Consider the following 17,258-nt stretch of genomic DNA (forward strand, 5'->3'; position numbering starts at 1 on the left):
CAGTGCTGTTGGCTAGACACACTGGACTTGCTTGCACCATGTGGACTCTGTAAAGAGAATTGGAGGAAGGAAAAGATAGAAGGAGCAAGTTGAGGGTGACTTAGGTGAGATGGATATGTTGGAAGACAGAGGAGAAAGGAAGGAATTAGTCATAGAAAGGGTGTTGAGTAATGAAGAGAAAAAAGAAAGGAGAGATAACGATAGAGAAGGAGAAGTGTGAAGTAGTGAGGCTCGGGTGTCTGGATGACATTGTGTCACTGAGGCACAATATTAAAGCACTTGCTGGGCTTTGTACAAACCATCTGTATGTGTAATTTCGTCAAATAAAGTTAAGCAAGACAACAGCTCGTGAGGCCTCATTAAAGGTGTGTTGGCTAATATCACCAAACTGAATTATCAATACTGCAAGCAGTGAAACTGGGACTCACCCATAATCACGCAGTAAGATAAAACAAGCAGTATTCAGAAATACTGCGGCTTAGTTTGAGATATACGTCAACATGACGAAAGGGAAAAGTCTGCAGGATAGAAAAAACGAAGTCTATTTAAACACGTTTTCCCTTTCGATGGTTATACATATATCCGGCTCCCCCACCCTACTGACCTTTCATCAGCACACTTCCGTGTGTGCCGCCGACACCCCTGTCTCCCTGCGACACCAGTTCCTTCCACTTCCGTGGACGGCAACCGGCGCTGCAGGGTCCTTTTTATTTGAATCTTTATTTCATAGAAACCGGGGCACACCCCTGCAACTCCCGATCCCATTATAGTGAACAAGGGTGCGGGGGACACCCCGCAACCCCTGCTCCTCTTTTTCACTCTAATGGGAATGTATGCCATTATTGTTGGACTATTTCGGCTGTATGAAACTTTAGTACAGCCGAAATTCTAACAATTATGCCATACGTTTTTTGTTTTCCACAACATTTTGTGCGGAAATGCTCAGTTTTGGCGATTAGTTGTTGCTTAATATAAGCCAAAACTATTGCATTAGAGTTCAGACAGGGACGAATAGCATGTGAGTAAGGACGCACAGCCTGTTGGTGTAATTTGTTTTTTTTTTCCCATTGACTGACCATGGCCATGCTAATCTCTATGGCCATTGCCACCTAGTTCCTGCCCCTCTCCACCTCCTCCTGCAAAGTCTTTGAGCTCGCTTCATTCAAGCCTTACCATCAAACTTTGCACTCAGGTGCTTGCCAGTGTTGTTTCAAATCAGACTTCTGAGAGTTAATGACTTAATGGGAGTTGTAAACCTGCTACGGATGTAATCAAATGTCATAACCCTTTTCCCTTCATCCACTGGATTTATAAACAGTCTGTGTGTGTTTCACTGAAGTCCTGTTAAAAACAAGCATTGGTAAAGCCAACAGTTTTGGCATCTGTAAGTATGCGCATTTGCCAGGCACTGCTATTAGATGCCCAGGTACTCACACCATGTTGCACCTGCTACTATTAATGTCTAGTTAATCCCACTACGGCAATTCCAGGCAAGTGCCTTTCCATTGCCTACACAAAAGCCCAAACTGGTGGCATTGTCAATGCGTGTTTTACTATTAACGTTGCACTTATAATACCCCTACGTGTTAAACAAAAGCTTGGGAGTGTGAAGTGAAAGTGAGACGGACTGAAGGGCTTCTCAAGGAGCTGGTAATGCCATACTTTACGATGCCATATGGAGCGCTCACCCTGTTTCTTTATTCATTCCAAAGTGATGAAGTGTGGAGAGAACATGACGTTTCGCACATGTGGAAGCCACTGTCCAAGGAACTGCAGCAACGTGGATGACCCCGCAATCATGTGTGACAGGATGTGCGTCGCGGAATGCTTCTGCGATGATGGTTTCGTTTTAGAAGATTATACCTCGAGACGCTGTGTTCCCAAGATGCTCTGCAAATCCTGCCAGGGTAACACCAGCTACAGCGCCTGTGGCTCTGAATGCCCGCCCACCTGTGACAACCCTAAACCTAAATATTGCAGTGAGAAGTGTGTGTTAGGTTGTGTCTGTAAGGCCGGGTATATTCTGACAGCTGTCAAATCTGGAAAATGTATACTGCCATCCGAGTGCCGCTCTGATAGGCGGTAAACAGTGGTAGGAGCAGTTACTTGCTCATTTCCACCATTGTACCCAGTTGAATATGTTTGAGTAAATCCCGCCCTTTCTCTTAAGGAATAATTGAAAGCCATTTTAGTTCCTGCCTTGTGTTTATTGTTAACGTGAGAACGATTCCACACCCTGACTTCCAATGTATAATTATTAGGCGTGTACTGAAAAGCTGCCAAACGATGGCTAGTTGATCAAAATAGATGTTTTGTTTTAACTAAAGACTCAAAAACGAATAGACTTAAAAAACTGAACTTTCATGTATCTTTGTATCCATGTGTGTTTATCCCTGGTAGTTGCAATAATATGAATTGCAATATTAGAGCATTAATTCTGTGCCTCCTGTGCAAACTCGAACCCTGGTGTGTTTTGTAACATCTCTGCACCCTTTGTTGGTACTAAAGTGTTCCCATTGCACCTGTGTTCTTACTTCCTTTGGCTACTAGTCCACCTGGGGGGTTTGTGCTCATACTGTGCTGTGCAGCCCTTCCTCTATCCTCCGCCACCTCTATGGCACTCACCGTCTCTCCTATCGTTTCTAATTACTATACTATCACCTATCCTTCCCCGACCACTATCCCCGGCCTACCTATCGCAGACTCCTATGCCAGCGCAACTTCCAGACAGATTTTCACTGATATCCTCTTCTCTACCCCCTCTCCAGATCTATGGACTCCTTATCGCACCTCTCTCTCCTCTCACATCTTCAGCCATTAATGGTGGCACCAAATGGCAAGTACTCTTGGTGGGCTTCGCATCATCCAGGTTTATCATTAATGCCTATCACAATGGCACTATCTTGGTTCAGGGTCCTCAACCCAACCGCCTCCTCTTTTACTGGCGCTTGCCATCCCTCAACTTCCTTCCCACACCTGCTACTCCTTTTTCCACTCTCTCTGTCCCCCTCCTCCGACTGGTGTACCATGCCCCTGTACCCCTCCATGGAAAACTTTCAAAGGTAGTGACCTCTTACACGCGAAATCCTTGTTCTGCCATTAAACACTCTGCTGACATCCGCCCTCTCCTTGAAGACCTTGAGCTCGATATCCTTGCTCTTACCGAGATGTGGTTCAATGACATATCAGTCACTGCTTCAGACTCCCTTCTCCCTGATGGCTATAAGATCATCTCCAAGCCTTGTGGGGTTGCTCTGATTTTCCCTGAGTGGGTCCCTTCTTCCCTCATACCCACCCAGCCTTACTCTTCCTTCGAGTGCCTGGTTTCCAAGCTGGTCATCTCTCCCACCTACTCCCTGACCATTGCCACTATCTACAGGCCACCTGACTCTACCACCCTGTTCATCTCTGAATGGGCTGATTTTGCCTCCTCTCTCCTCACAACCACCTCTAAACTCCTTCTCCTGGGTGACTTTAACATCCACTCGCACCTCCCTCTCCCTCTCCATTCTCCCTGCTGGTCCTACCCACTCGGCTGGACATACTCTTGATGCCTTCATCCACACTGATCTTTTGCCCCCAGCCCCACTGATCACACCACTCTCCTGGTCAGACCATTCTCTCCTCTCCTCTCCTCTCCTCTCACTGCAGTCATCTCAGCCGTCTGACCGCAACTCCCCGAGCCCTGCACTGGCCACACACTTCATTGCATAAACTCAAGAAATCCTGAGCACCCTTCCCTTCCCTCTCCCCCTCCCCTTCCCCCGCCCAATGCCTCCTATGGCCTCCCATGCCTCCTCTGCCTTTCTCTCCTCTTTCTCTCCTATCACACCTGATGAGGTCACCAAAGTTGTCCGCTCCATGAAGGTCGCCTCTAAACAAGTCTCCCCCTGTTCCTCCAGAACCATTAAAGACAATGTGGGCCCACTTACCCCTGCACTTTTGCTACTGGGTCTTCCCCTCCTCCCTCAAGCACTCCCTTGTGTGCACCCTCCTCAAAAACCTTCTGCAGACCAGTCTTGTCCAGCCAACTACCGCATATCTCTATCACCCCCTTCCTTGGAAAACTCTTGGAGAAGCTGGTCTTCCCCCAACAGACCCAGCACACTGAACTTGTTGGTTGCCTACACGACCATCAATCTGGATTCCGAGCATCCAGAGGAATGGAAACTGCTCTTCTGAACACCTGTGAGGAATTAATTGCATCTCTTGACTCCAACTCTCCAGCTGTTCTCATTCTACTTGATCTTTCCTCTGCATTTGACTTTATCCTCATTAAACGGCTCTACAATACCCTAGGTATCTGGGAGCGGTCACTGGACTGACTGATCTCCTTCCTCAGTGACCACCCATCCCAGGTTATTCTGGGCTCTTTCTCCGCCCCCTCCCCTATCTGCTCCTGCGGCATCCCCCAGGGCTCCAACCTTTCACCCTGGCTCTTTAACACTAATCTTGCTCCGCTTGCACACTTCATTTCCACCTTCTCCCCTTACTTCCAATGTTATACAGATGGCACAAAACTCTTCTTCAAACTTCCCTCTGATGCTCTCCTTGCCTCCTCTATCATTCCTGACTGCCTATCGGCCATCCAGTCCTGGTGTACCTCCAATGATCCCTGCGTCGATGCTAGCAAGACTGAGATTCTTCCAATTGGGAATTCTGCTCTCTCTTTCTTCCTCTCACTCTGCCCATCTTCTAGGAGCACCCCCCCTTCTCCTTCATCTGAAGCCAGAAACCTTGGGGTCATCTTCGACTCCTCCCTTTCCTTCCTCCCTCACATGCAATAGCTTCTTCCTTAATCTACCCTCTTCTTCTCTACGATCACTCCAGCTAATCCAGAATAGGGCTGCAAGATTTATCCTTGGCCTCAAGCCCAGGGACTGAATCTTTCCAGCCCTAAAATTTCTCCCCTGGCTCCCGGATGCTGCAAGGATCAAATTCAAATTCCTTTGCATCATCCACAAGGCTGTCTGGGGCCGGGGACCACGCTATCAACAACTGGCTCTCAGTAAATCCTCGCCCTCCTGATCTTTACATTCCTCCGCACCAACTCTCTGTGTGTCAAGCGTTTTGCTAAACAGCAAGCTGGTGGCCTATCTCTTTCCTCGTCAGGCTCCGTCCTATGGAAAAGTCTCTGCCTTCCTCTTCGTCTTGAGCTGGATCTCCTCAAATTCTGGAACCTTCTCTAACCCTTCCTTTTCACCTCCTCCTTCCCTTCCTCCTCTGCTAAACCCCACACTCAGCTGCTCACTCCCTAGCACTTCACTCTTGGTACACAACGAACTTATCCCTCTACTCCCTCACCCCTTCTCTCTCTCCCTGCACTTGCACGTTCTGAATGCTCACAAGGCCTAGTGGGTCTGCCTCTGTCTTTCATTGTTATATTTGCTTTTCATTCCTGTGTTCCCTCCCTGCTTTGAAACATAATTTACTTGAAGTGTAAGCGCCTTACAAATGCTCAATAAATAAATAAACAATGCAAGGAATCCAAAATGACTTGATAAATTCAAAACTTCTGAACGAAAGTGCCTTTTTTTTATCTGAATCAATATTTGATTGAGAAAATAGACGTAACAAATCAACGTGTGATAAGTGAAGTTAGATACCCGTGTTTTGGCCGAAGCTTGATGGGACACCTATCTGAAGGCCAGCTTCATGGCTCAGAATGACTCCACACATCTCTCTTCTGCTTTAGCTTTTTTTGAGCGATCACACACCCACTGATGACGAAACACAGTGAGACCACTATTGATCCACTTTACATTTTTGAGTCATGAATGAGCAACTTTTGTTTCAAAACGTGTCTAATTTGTGTGCACATTTCATATCAATGAAAAAAACTCTTAACATTTCCCTTAGTAACACTGTGGATTCCATTAAACTCGTGGGCCACATGGGATACACACAACCGCAGCAAGACCAAAGTTGTGCAGACACCTTACTTCTGGTCTGTCTTTGAGAGTAACCCCGGATTCCTTGCTTCTAATCTACCATTGAGTGGACCCACACAGACCTTCCTACTGGTCTGTCCCGGTTCTGGGCTTTGGTGAACCATCGCAAGCAACCTCCCAGCACTTAGACTTCCATTCATTCTGCTGGGAAACGGTTCTATGTTCCTTCATCGCCAGTCATTTCTACGTCTGCATTTTAAACGTGTACAAAATTACGAAAAAGGTCATAAATCTTATATTTTCGGGTACCCACCCCAACCTCTCCCCCTCCCCACATATGTTTACCTATTCCCTACCCCCAACCCCTTATCTGCCCTTTCCACAACCCCCTAATAATTTCGTTACACCCCCTGTCATACTGCCTCTCAGTGTGCCACATGCCTACTGCCCCCACAACCACTTCCCTCCACGCTAGTCGTTTTGTTACTTGGCTTCATGTGGTGTCCAGCACTAAACTGCTGTCCAATAAGGTAAGCGGCAGTAGCACAGTCATCAATGGAAAGGCCATAACATGCACTCTTCAACCACCCCCTTTTACCGCTTTCCCATCTCTACGCATTGTAGGCCCAGGCGTGCACACCCTGGTGGGACTACTACGGCGTTAAGCCGCGTTTAGTTAATATGAAGGAAGAGCCTAGTTGCTGTCTACATGATTTCAAAAGGATGGTACCCTGGCTACACTAGTCACTGCCTTCCAGAAATGTCTGCATTTGGGGGCTGACTCAGGAAAGAGGAGGATGTGACCGTTTCCCGGTTGAAAGCCATTGCGCAAATAGGAAGAGTGCATGTGCTCAGATATTTGACATTTGTAGCAAGACTTTGGGCTCGTGACAGTGTGCAAGGTGAAAAGAGCTATTAGTAATGTGCATGACCATCCGCATGAAGCATGAAAAGTGCAAAGGTGCAAACGCTACAATCGGGAATGTGTGTAAAGCTTAAAGATGTTGTTTAAGCCATATCAAAGTATGGGTCCTGTCCCAATGATTATGGACTGTTGGGGTTGGGGCTGGATGTTCCTTGAGTTAGCCACGCACCACATTTCCAGATTTATTAAGGACCCCAAACCCACGAGCCACTATGGTCCACGCTCTAATCTGAGAAAAGCAATGAAGATACATATTTTTAGAAAAGACAAACCCTGTATAACGCAAGAAAGCACTGTACTGGGAAGCATGTCGCCCTGGGTCTATTTGGTAATGGCCTGGCGGCTTGCTCTTAGAGCTGCTGTGATAGAAGTTGTTTGCAACACAAGTCTTGGCCTTGGATTAAATTTGTCCTTTCACACTGGTGTACAGTTCTCTGTCCTTTGTCGGGAAGTTACGTCAGCAATCTTGGCACATTTGTAGAGTGAGTTTAGGCCATGCTAGGTCCCTTCCGAGTACCCCTCTATTCTGAGCTTTTAAATAATGTATTTAGTTACACCTCATGTGCTCAGAGTGGATATACTAAAGCTTGGCTACCCCCTTTTTAAAAGCTCACGTGCCATTACTCTAGGTCTTGTGAAAAAAAGACACCCTAAAATAACCCCCTATACAACAACGCTGGGTTCCACTCAACATAGTAGTGTTAAAAAGTAAAACCTGAATTGTAAGTGGCACCCAGCACTGGGCATTCATTATCCTTGCATGATGTACTGATCCTGACAACAGCAATTTGCATCTCTATGCCAACTGCCGACGAGGAACATTATTGACGGCGAAGGGCAGGGCATTGCTGCTTTGCCATCTCCTGCTTTTGACCCACCTCTGCAGTGGCATCTCCAGGAATTAAAGTTAGGGGACACAGAAGGGGCACAGGCAAAAGTAGGCAGGCGGCCTATACAAGGGCTATTAGTATGCGTTCTCAAACTGACACCTGCCCCACACCTGGCATCCTGCCACCCACTACCCGCAACCCAGGCCCTATGGCATCCTGCCTACCCTCTACCAGAGACCTACCCCATACCTGGCTTCCTGCATCCCCTCTACCAGAGCCCTACCCCATACCTGGTATCCTTCCTTCCCACCACCAGAGCCCAAGCCCTATACTACTATCTTGCCTCCTCAACAGCCAGAGGCACAAGCGCAAGCTGCATACCTGGCATCCTGCCTCCTCATCACCATAGTCCAAGCCGGTACATGGAATCCTGTCTCCCCAACAGAATAGCCCAGGCCCCATAGCTGCCATTCTGCTGCCCTGCCACCAGAACCCAAGCCCCATACCTGGAATACTGCGTCCTCAAAAGCCAGAGGCCAGAACACAAGCCCCAAAGCCCCATAATAATGTTTTCCATTAAAAGAAGCAATTAAATGACTAACTGTGATTTTTCCAAAATGAAAAAGGTTGCTCCCAGTATTTATCACGTGGTCTGTAGAGCAATATATGGTAACAAATCATTGTACACCACCCTAACAAACAACTCATCTTCCCATTCAACTATCAGTGAATCGATACGCATTATGCAATAGAACGCATACCACCCAAAGAAATTCCCTAGACAGCACACTAGCCTACCACAGATACAGCTCCCCACACTCCTTAAACACCACAAGGACAGATAATAATAATCACATAAACAATTTAAGTTACCAACCTGGAGCGCACATTAACCACTGCTCCATACAACTCACAAAATATATAGAATGTAATCACTGCAGCGATTCCTACCTTTTCAAATCATGCACACAACAACATTACAACAAAGCAACCTTCCCCTCTTTCTGCCTTAGTCTCCTACCCCACCTCTTGAAGAGGCTGAAAACTCACTAACATAGCATAACGGGATAGCAACATGGTTTCACTCATTCTCCTGTGGAGCCGTACTATAGACGGCCCATGCCATTTTAGTGACTGGCAGCAATGGAGGAGGAAATCATTGTTGGCTCTGCTAAGGTCAGTCCACTATACATGAAGATATTGCATTATTTGCCCAGGATCATGCACTTTGGTTCAACAGTAAAACTGGGATTTTAACCCAATCTATAGTTTGGGCATTTAAACACATAACCTTCAAGCTCAACTTGCTACAAATATGTACATTTCACAGCCTACAATAATACTGCCTGATAGAGCAGAGTGCACAGGTTTCCCATGGCCATGCGTGAGAAGGTGACCAAGTCCTATTTATGCTTGTAATTGTGAGATGTGCAGTTTTTCTAAATTTTGAATGGGAGATAAAAAAATACAAGTCCCAGAACCCAGAGGGGGAAAACCAGACAGAATGGCCTTCTCATGCCTGACCACTGGAAGCCTGAGAGATCTGATAGTTTAATTGCAAAATACATATATCTCAAATTAAGGTAAGCTTACAATATGTAAATCCTTAGTGAAAAATAAAAGTATATTGTTGTGTTTTTATTTTCCACACCCTGAAAGGAAAAATAGTTGCAGAATGCAAAATATTGCAAGCCTGAAAAAGCCTACCGTTTGCACAACTGTTCTTTTGTCACTTTAAGAATCACTAAAAAAGTTTTTGTGGTAAATTCACCAGGATAATGATTACATTTGTCACAATCCTCCGGCTTGTTGGGCACATTTTTTAGGAACATGTATCTTTCCCTATCAAGCAATCCAATATTTTCTTGTTAAAGTAGTAGACTTAATTACTAACTTTGAAAAAGTAAGCTTTCTTATTTAACTTTAAATGTCTTGTATGTGTACACACACAGTAAGCCATATGTTAGGAATCTCTCAGATGGAATTCAGGACAAGACAAAGGAGTAATTGCAGACCATTAAGGCCACGAGAAAGGGTGGACTTTGCAACACTCCCAGGGCAGGTCTTCACATTCCCTGGGGAGGAGGGGCGCACAGGGGGGGAGGTGGTGTGACAACATTTTGCAGGGGAGGCCCGTGTCCCTCCCACCAGGCCCTACCCTGGCTATGCCACTGCACCTCTGGGCCAGCCAAGAGTCCTCATTTCCTCCATGGCGGCAATGTGATGCTAATGCAGGACCTTCAGCTCTTGGGAGGGAGCCCAATGTTACTTTAAAGCAATCAGGAATGCAGATAGAAAAGGCAAGCAGACCCTATACCATGAAGGAGTGACATTGCATTTTCAAGAGGCCGACTGAGACGAACAGCGTATACCTTCCCAAAGTAGAAGCTCTTTCTCTATATATCAGCCTCCAAGGGAATGCTGATTAGTATGTGTTTCCTCACTGCAGGTGTAACAGAAGTTTGATGAGTCGGAGGATGAGTACCACGCTCATCCCATGCGCTTGGCTTATCTCATGCTTGTGGATGAATCAGACCAATCAGCCCCCAGCTTATCCAGGATTAATACTCCATGCAACTACAGGAGGCAAATACTGAGAGAACCCAGACTTGTACTGCCAGACAATCTGGAAATAGGCTGTGCCCATGATCTAGCTGATGCATGGGCAGAGTAGACGGTGGTGGGTCTGAGCAGTGTGGAGTTCAGAAAGCTCCTCTCGATCAAGTTCAAGGCCAAAGTGTCAGGTATTTGGTCAGCTTGTGCAAGTGAATCAAGGTCACATGAACTCTGCTCCATCCACCTGTCAATCACTGCTAATCTGTTGGCGACTTCTTGTTTCGCAGTTATGTTTTCCCTACTGAAGCAGCCTTCCAGCCTCTTTTCATTTGAAGTTGCTCAGCTGGTGCAAGTGGCTCTAGGCCATGTGACCTTTGCAATAAGCAGCTGTCATTCACTGCTAATCTCTTGGCGGCTTCTTATTTTGCTGCTCTTTTTTCTCTACCATCCTATTAGTTTTGGCTATTAGGTGGCACTGAAAGATCTACCTTCAAGCCAAAACTATTGTCATTAAAATAAGAGCGTTAACATAAGAGCTTGAAATAGGGGCTTTGAATGAGCGTCTCTAATGCTTTTCAATGCAGATGACATATGAGGGTGGAATTGTGTTGTTTGGCTATGTGCCCCACCCATTTAATGCCCATCTCTAAGTCAAATCTATATGAGTTTCCTCCCATTCCCACGCATCTTCCCTCAAACCACACCCCTTTTTGCTCTTTTTACCATGCTGAATTTGTCATTTTTTTCCCTACAGAACCACTATCTTGAAATGTAGTTTTTATAGTTGTATGTTGGTATATCACATCCAACGTTAGAATGTTACGTTTTGATAAAAGTAACTTGTGCAATTGCACTGTTTTTTTTAGCATCATTTTGATTTCTTTGTAAAAAAAATAAAAAGGAATCCATTACACACATTTTAAAAATCTCTATCAATATATTTGGACTCTATCCATAAAAAGAATATATTAATATGGACGACTGCCCGTGTTATGCCGCTTATCACCTCAGTCACTGACAGTTAACAGGAAGGATGATGTCTGTCACAGTGTGTGCCTGGGGCACATCATGCTGCATTGACCTCCCCAAGGACTGGGCCATGACGTCGGTCTCTGTTTAGAGCGTGCTTATCTCGCGCCTTAAGGAGGTAAGCACAAGGTCAGCCCGAAGCACATGGAAACCGATTGTTTAATGTCTAAGGTTGCAGGGACGCCTATCTATCTCGGAAGGTAGAAGGGAAGGTTTCGTGATTGCGGTCGATTTGCACGATTTTGTTTTTAACTGATGACTGCGTGTAATGTTGTAATGTTGATCAACCGCTGTACGTGTCTTTGAGCCTCGCCTTACCAGAGTGGCCGTTGCTGGCTGTAATGGCCCTGGATATACTGTTTCATGACTACAGTTTTTTGGGGAAAATGCAAATAACAACACATTGGCATACCGTGATTTCTCTGCATTGCAAGCATGTGAATTGTGCCCGAACGCACACACAGCCCCAGTGTAAATAGTTTGGTGGCGTTGATGAACGAATCAATGGCATTGATTCATATAATGTTACATGCCACTTAAACATGGATGCCTTCATATAGACGGTTGCGGTAAACACTTCACTTAATCAGCTTAAAATAGGACTTTTAAACATTAATATTTTGACCTGTTTAACGTCTCTGGCATTGGGAACCGTATAGTTGCCTGGGAGGCCCATGGTCTCGAACCCGGAAGCCACTAGCACATTATTCTAGAACCATTTTGGATACCCACACAGAATGAAATGCCTCCTACCATTCAGGATATTGCTAGAATTCTAGTTATGTGCAATTAAAGGTAATATTCACTTTAGGAAAGACTAGTGTAAAACCCTGACCGTTCTAGGTGTACAGCCTTTTCACCCTGGAACATTTTTCTTTAAATATTTATATAAACATAGTATATAAATAGCTCTCATGTTTTCCAAAGTAAACTTTGGTGCTTGGAGCAGTGTCTCCTGTTTTGTAGTTGATAAAAGCCATCCTCCAGGAGTTTACCTGCCTTTTCATCTGAATCGGCCCCATCCATGCTGTCATTGCCCTGCTGCATGCCAGACATCTAACAGTCAGTGAAAATATGCCATCAAATGGCACCTTAGCAGTGTTTTTAACCCTGTCCGAGGATCGGTCACATAGGATGATGTTTTTCACACCAAGGGCCTGATTAATGGAATTATTTGCGCCCCAAACTGTGCGCGTAATCCCGTTTGTCGATTCATGGAATAGAATACGCAGGATTTTACTTGGACTTGCGTGGATTTTGCAGCGGCCCGGCACGCCCCTGCGAGCAGCCAAGTGCATTGTGCGAGATACCATGCAGAGCATGGGCGTGGCTTGCACAGAGGGCTGGGAAGGGGGCGGAATACAGAAAATGTGGAAGAACATGCAAAAAAGTGGGCCTTACAAGGGACGTGCTTCAGTAAGTCCATGCCATGCCCACAATTGCACAAAATGATACATATTCATGGACCCACCCACACAGCCTCTTGAGTGGAAATGGCCATGCAAAACCCTCACAACATCTGCCACCCGAAGGCAGACGTAGTCACACTTGCGCATAGGAATCACTGTGCAGAGGTGGGATTGTATATTGGATTTGGGGTTGCGTGTACGCAGCCGGAGTTCCGAGCTAAGTTAGGGTTCAGCGTATGCAGTGTAGCGGGGTGCAGGAACGGATTATGGGTGTTTGCACGCAGAATTTCTGAGTTTCATCTGAGTTATGAAAAATCCTACGCATGTTGTTGGGGTGCAGTTGACAGTTGTGGGGGACACTGCACAGGGTCCCCGAGGTGCAGGCCTGCTTTCAGGGGACCTCAGGCACTGTTTACAGGGTGCATGTTGCGTGCTCTGGAAGCACGCAGAGGTAGCTGTTTCTGGCTGTTTTGGATTTGCCCAGTGGCGTTTCGGGGCATTCCGGCCACGGCTTGCGCATACGGTTCCGCAAACAATTCCATGAATACGCGGAGCGCGCAGGAAAAGATCTGCACACAAGCTTGTGCCGAGTCGAACTCAGCGTGCAATCTTTGCAGGATAAATACGTACTTTTCCATGAACCGGGCCCCAAATGTATTAACAAATTTAAACTCTTCATGTACAACGAACGAGGCGCTTTCTGAACAAAAAAAAGAGAAGCCCCAGAAATATGAATATGTTTATTAGAGCTCGCAATGCAAGAATAGCAAATGGCAGCCCAGTGCCTGATGCAGCGCAGTCAGCGGTTGTGAATGGGCATTGGAATTCGTTTGACATTCCTGTGTTACGCCCCGTACTCATTGACAACAGTCACTTCTGAAATGTCTAGCCGTTTAACGGCTATGTCAGGGAATGCAAATGTAAATCCACGTTCAACACCCCTTTTTGTTGATGCTCCATTGTGCTGTGATTATCCCCAGTCAGGGGCCCAGATCACCCCAACTGAAGCAAAAAGGAAAACGTTGTGCCCATTAAGATCTCGCTTTTTTAAATTGACGCTGCAGTGTACTGCTGTCTAATGGTTCTTCCTGCTGAGTCATGGGCACAGTTTGAAACACAACAATTTGGGCGAGTCTCCTCAAAATCGTATTAAGAGCCATTCCCTAGTGGTGAGGCCTAGTCAGTCGCTCACTGGGGATTGGTTTTTTAGCTGATACAACGATTTTGTTCAGTTGTAGCTATAATTGCCTGCCACTGTTTTTTCAAAGCAGTCTTCTGAGAATTGAATAAATTGGAACTGTAAATCGGGCACAGGTACAATAAAAATGTCTTAAACGGGTCTGCCTTCAGCCACTCGATTTATAAGCATTATGCATCTCCTTCACTGAAGTCCAGTTAAAAACAAGCATTTGCAAAGCCAACAGATTTGGCTTGTGTATAAATATTAGGCATTTGCCAAGAATTTCTATTAGATATCCAGGTACTAGTCGCACCATCACCATTTTGCAGCTGCTACCATTGATGTCCAGTTAATACCACTACTGTAGTTCCTGGCAATTGCATTTCCCATGCTTACACAAAAGCCAGAACTGTTGGCATTGCCAATGCTTGTTTTCTTTTGCAGTTGGGCAGCTGGTGAAAGTGGATGTAGGCCATGAGACCTCTGGCACACTCAGTTGTCAATCACAGCTAATCTGTTGGTATCTTCTTGTTTTGTCACTCTTGTTTTCCCTAGCTAAGCAGCCTGAAGCCTCTTTTCTTTTGCAGTCAGTGTGTCAGCTCCAGTGAAAGTAGATCTATTTCACGTGACCTCTGCACCACCTAGCTGCTTAGCCGCACTCTTTCCTTTGCTTCCTTAACTTTTAGATCGCAGGGCGTCTCACGCCGGGCTCTCTGGAAGTAAAGGGCAACCAAAGAAAACAGCAATTCCTGTTTGGTCCTCCCACACAGCTCCTTTGATTCCCTTTCACGCCAGTTCATCATCTCAAATAATGACTTGATTATATTCCACCACATTTACAGGCCACCACTTCTGAGTGGTAACTTCATTGATGATTTGTCTAAATGTCTCCCTTTGGCAATGGTCTCCTACACTTATACCATCCTCCTTGGACGATTCATTGTTTCTGAGTCATATGTGTCTTGCTATTCTCCCTGACTGACACCATAGCTTTTAAACAGATCATACTCTCCCCCATGCTTGTCAAAGGCCACACGCTTGACCTCATCTTCACCTAGTCCTCACTTCCCCTCAAATGGACTGACCAGGCAGTAATCCTCCTTCTCATATAACACATAAATCTGCCCTCTAAGTCCAGGCTACATGCCCTGTTATTGAACGCTGCTCTTTCATGAATTTCCTGTTGGCCACACTAGAGGCAACATTTCACATCGTTGCCCACCACAGGGAATGCCTCAGCACTTCTGGATACATTCAATCACTTTGCCAAAGAACTAGTGGATTCCCACATGCCCCTAAACTCTAGTTGTGCCGAAGTCAAACCGTCCACATCCAGGTATACTCAAGCACACAGCCAACACATTCTCAATCAGAACCATTTAAACATCGGGGCGAAAGAACCGCAGCCTAGAAGACCTCTCATCCCTCAAATCACTGCACCCGCAAAGCAGACACGTGATCTCCATGGCCAAGTCGGCTTACTACACCTCCACCATTGAGGCAGCCTCTAACAGGAGCAAAGTCTTATTCAAAGAAGGCAAACCATCCACCAAGTCCACACATGTCGCCTAGTTACTAAGTCCAAAAGAGAAATGTGACAGAATCAAACCCTTCTTCACTAACAAAATTGATGAGATCAGAGGTCTCATTGACTCCTCAAAGCTAGACTGAAACCTGCTATCCATTGCCTCAGGAATTGCATCCTGAACTAACTTCACCTTCTTCTTCCCTAAGGATTTCTCAGACACACTTCCTTCCCCTAAACCTACCAGATAACGTCCTCCTGGCCTGCCTCATTAAACAACTCACTGGCCAAGAGCTCAATGCACTCCTCAGTATTGTGAACACCTCCCACTGTGAATATGAATTACCTGACAGGCTGAAGACAGTTCTGAGATGAAAAGTTCTAAAAAAAACTCTCAGTTCACCAAGAAAACCTAACCGTTTACAGACCCATCACCTGCCTCCCATTCATCGGTAAACTTATCAAGAAAGTAGTTGCCACCCGATTGCTTGCCAAAATCAAGCAGCTTGGACTTCTTTGTGACTACCAGTCTGGCTTCCATCCCAAATGCAGTACAGAGACTGCAGCCATTCAAGTGGTGGGTGATTCACTGTGAATCACTGACAGAGAGGATTTGTACCTGATAGTCCCATTAGATCTCTGTGCTGCTTTTGACACAGTTGACCACATAACAATACTCCACAGCCTCCCCAACAGGAAGCATTGCTCCAGAACAATCCTAAAATGTTTTGTTTCCTACTTATCCAGCAGGCAGTATAGGTGGACTCGTTCAGATCCAACCTCCATCCAGTCACGTGTCAGTTCCCCCAAGGTTCCGTAATTATCTTCAATCTGTACAGGGAACCCTTGGAAACTTTCCTAAATGACCACTAGATAGCCTTTTATAAGTATGTTGATGGCACTCAGCTGTATTTTAAGGTCAGTGGGCCTCAGTACATCGCTCCCTACCCTAACTACTGGCTACTATCCAAACATGGGTGTCAAACGTCTTCCTCAAACTGAACCCCACCTACACTGAATTTGTCCACATTGGTCCACCTGCCAAACAACAACTCGTGTAACAATGGTTGGATGACATGTGACTGGAAGGATTCACCGCCCAGGTGACAAACTATGCCACATCCCAGCGCTTCATTCATGACAGTAGTCTTTTCTTCCACAAGCACATAGCCATAGAAGAGATTCCATAGAACAGGGTATTTGACCCATGTTCGTTCTCAGTAGAGGGGCTCCCACACTCCTTTGTAATTTCTGGATACTGTAGCAACTCTTTCCTGCTCACAGGTCAGTACCCATCGAAAGGCATAGAATGCTTTAACTGTGGGAACATGAATGACTTTGAGAGGTTATGCACAGCTGGGGTCCGAGTACGTCCAGAGATGCAAGACAGTGAAGAAGGTGCATGAAGTAGGCACCCCGGGCAAACATGCCCAAGACTCAGAAGGTGGATTTCATCTCATGCACTGCGGATGACACAATTCCCCGAAATGCATGGTTGGCATCAAGGGACGCAAAACCATTGGCCTGATTCGTAGTGGGGTGTTTGTCAATTTTATAAGTGCGAAACATTTCTGTCATGTGTAACCTTGTGCGGCCCTTAACCCATTATGGTAAACACGTGTAACTACGGTGGAACAATGCCATTGAAAACTGTGTATCAAATTATCTTCCAATCATGCCATCTGCCGGTAAGATATCTCAGCGGGTTGAGCGCCTGCTGCTGCGATCTGTGTGTGATCTGTAGTTCACAGGTTTGAAGCCGGAAAGACCAACTCAGCTTTTCATCCTTCCGAGGTCAATACATTGAGAACCAACTGTGGTTGGGTGATATTGTATGTTACTATGTTCTATGGAAAGCGCTTTGGCGAAAGTGCTGTAAAAATAACGTATAATCTTGAAACATGGTGACAAAA

The sequence above is a fragment of the Ambystoma mexicanum genome, chromosome 1p (assembly GCF_040938575.1).
Source record: "Ambystoma mexicanum isolate Mex_15411 chromosome 1p, UKY_AmexF1_1, whole genome shotgun sequence".
Classification (NCBI taxonomy): domain Eukaryota; kingdom Metazoa; phylum Chordata; class Amphibia; order Caudata; family Ambystomatidae; genus Ambystoma; species Ambystoma mexicanum.